The sequence below is a fragment of the Triticum aestivum genome, chromosome 3B (assembly GCF_018294505.1).
Source record: "Triticum aestivum cultivar Chinese Spring chromosome 3B, IWGSC CS RefSeq v2.1, whole genome shotgun sequence".
Taxonomy (NCBI): domain Eukaryota; kingdom Viridiplantae; phylum Streptophyta; class Magnoliopsida; order Poales; family Poaceae; genus Triticum; species Triticum aestivum.
The window spans coordinates 741307413-741310506 of record NC_057801.1 but is presented as its reverse complement, the minus strand read 5'-3'; the positions used below and the strand labels follow the sequence as shown (position 1 = coordinate 741310506).

At 53.5% G+C, this 3094-nt stretch overlaps 1 pseudogene; it reads left to right on the top strand.

Annotated features, from left to right (window-relative positions):
• On the top strand, window positions 1-2321 carry LOC123072120 (glycosyltransferase BC10-like; annotated as a pseudogene).
• Window positions 2322-3094: the final 773 nt, after the last annotated feature.

The window sequence follows — 3094 nt, the reverse complement described above, 5'->3', positions numbered from 1 at the left end:
TTACTGTACTTCTGTCGATTGTGTTCTTGGATGGGTGCTAGTAAAAGATTGCAGCGAATTGATATTCTTTATGCGTTTCGTTTCCCGCGTGCCAAATCCTCCCCCTACTCCTCCTCCTTGGCCAGTTACTAAACATTTTCCCTCAGAAATCTCGCCGTCGCCGGCTCTTTCCTTCCTTCCTTTCGTCCTCCGGCCACCAGAGAGATCGCAAACCGCCAAGTTTCCCTGCCGGCCAAGATTTGATTTGATTGAGTAGTAACCGCCGCTGCTGCTCGTATGCATCCCCAGTTAATTCCGAATTGAATTTTAGGTAGATGTTTCGGTCGATCGATCAATCCACGGTCTGAAGAATCTCTGTTTTTCTTGAGCTCAGGGGCATGCCGGGAGGAAGGGGAGGAGGAGGTGGAGCGGCGGTGCAGGTGGACGGCAAGGACGGGCACGCGGCGCCGGCGAGGGCGGCGCCCAGGAGCTTCCCGGCGAAGCTCCTCAGGCCGGTGCTGCTCTCCGCGGTGCTCGCCACCGGCTTCCTCGCCGCGACCCTGCTCATGTTCTTCGGCGGCGCCTCCTCCTACTACCGCCTCCCGAGGCTCGCCGTGCCGGACGCCCTGCTCCCCGCGCCACCGGCGTGCGACCACCAGAAGCAGGGGGAGGAGGACCGGCATGGCGGGGCGGCGGGGCGGTGGTGGGGGCGGCCGCCGGCCAGGAGCGCGTGGCACAACATGAGCGACGAGGAGCTGCTCTGGGCGGCGTCGTTCGAGCCGCGCGCGCAGCGCCGGCCGCACCGGCGCGCGACCCCCAAGGTGGCCTTCTTGTTCCTCACCCGCGGCCCGCTGCCGCTGGCGCCGCTCTGGGAGCGCTTCTTCAACAGCACCGGCGCCAAGGCAGGGAGCTCTTCTCCGTGTACGTGCACACCACGCCGGGCTACCGCCTCGACTTCCCGCCGTCCTCGCCGTTCCACCACCGGCAGGTGCCCAGCAAGGTACGCACGCCACGGCACCTCCCTTTCCGGCAGTTTCGATCAAGTTTCGCTTCTTTCGCCGTCGGTCGTTTGGATGGTTCTTCCGGCCGCCGTCCGATCAGCATCGGGCGGCCTGGATCCCGAGATGCGCGTGCGACGTGGCCTCTCTGGTTTCGACGACGACACCTAGGCAAATGACAAGTGCCGGCGAGTGTGACACGATCGATCACGAGTGGAGAAAGAGACGCTGAAAGTGATGACCATCATGGCATCAAAAAGTCTTCTCTTATATCAATCAAAGATGCCATGGCCAATAATCTTCTTCCTTCACCAAAAAAATATCCTCTTCACTTGACTCTCTACAACGTGTGTTCTGAATTTGGATTCTGGTAGAATAAAGCTAGCATTTTACCAATTGGCTTTCTACAATGTGCATTCCAATTTTCTTATTTCGAAACGCAAAAAAAAGTAATTCACTTTTGGTGCATTGTTGCAGCCGACGCGGTGGGGCTACGTGAATGTCGTGGACGCGGAGCGACGGCTGCTGGCGAACGCGCTCCTCGACCTCACCAACGAGCGCTTCGTGCTCGTCTCCAAGTCCTGCATCCCGCTCTACCCGCTCCCGGTGGTGCATGCCTACCTGACCCGCTCTCGGCACAGCTTCGTCGGCGCCTTCGACGACCCGAGCCCGCACGGCCGGGGCCGGTACCGCGCCGGGCTGGCCCCGGATGTGACTCTCTCCCAGTGGCGCAAGGGCGCACAGTGGTTCGAGATGGACCGGCGCCTCGCCGTGTTTGTGATTGCCGATGACCGGTACTACCCGCGGTTTCGGACCAAGTGCCGAGCGCCGTGCTACGTGGACGAGCACTACCTCCCGACCGTGCTCTCCATCGAGGCTCCGGAGCGCATCGCCAACCGGAGCATCACCTTGGTCGACTGGTCTCGCGGCGGCGCGCACCCGGCCACCTTCGGCGCCGCCGACGTGACTGAGGACTTCCTGGGGATGCTTGTGGGGAAGAAGGGGAATGCTGAGAGGTGCATGTACAACGGGCAGCCGGTCGAGGTGTGCTTCCTCTTTGCAAGGAAGTTCGCCCCCGCCGCGATGCCACAGCTGCTCCACCTTTCCTCGAAGATCCTTGGGTACTAGCTATGCCTTTTACTAAATTGATTTTGCTCTGCTTATGTATAGCTCATACTCACTGGAGGGGAATAGAGGAATACAATTCTTTTTTTTTCATGTGTTACAAGGACAAAAGGATGAATGATCGAGTGGGTAGTTGTTTCTTAACGCCTTAGGTCCCCTTTGGTTCAAAGGAATTTTATAGGATTTATGGAGGATTGAAATCCTTAGGATTTTTTTCTATGTTGGTCATGTGCATCATAGGATTCAATACTGTAGGAATTTTTCTTATGGAAATATTTTGTACTACATTTCATAGGAAATCTAACATCCACTTGAACTTCTTTTTACAATTCCTTTGTTTTTACTGTGGCATCAAACACTCATTGCTAATCTTATAGGATTCAAGTGGGCATTGCCACTCTAACCCTATACTTTTCCTACTCCTACGTTTTCAAAATTCTACGAATCAAAGAGGCCCTTAGAGTTTTCTTTTTGAATCAATGCCTTAGAGCACATATCTATATCTATACATCTATACATACTATTGAAGGGAATGAGTATTCTTGGTCCGTCACATATATTTGCTGAAAAGTCCCTATACTTTTTAAGAATTAAACCGCGATCTAGAAAAACAGATCATTCCCGAAATTTGTCTGTACACGGGTGTGCTACATGCTCAGCTTCCTCACATGAGCCAAACTGGGTCTCCTTTGCTATTTTTTTGTCAACGGCAAGCAGCGAAAAATATGTATACTTGTGAAAGATTCTAACTCCAGACCTCAACTTTAACCCGATAGTACCAACCAACTCACCTAGCCTATGATTTGTGCCAAAAACAAGGTCATTTCCTAATTTAATAGTCTCACCTCGCTGTTTTGTGCCAAATTTCACCCATTTTTATATCTCCATGAATTGCCTAGAAAATAAGCAAGCCGCCCCAAAAAGAAAGTCTGTAAATTGCGTCTTTGCCTGCTCGAAGAGAGACCAAATAAAGGAAGGGGCATTATGCTAAT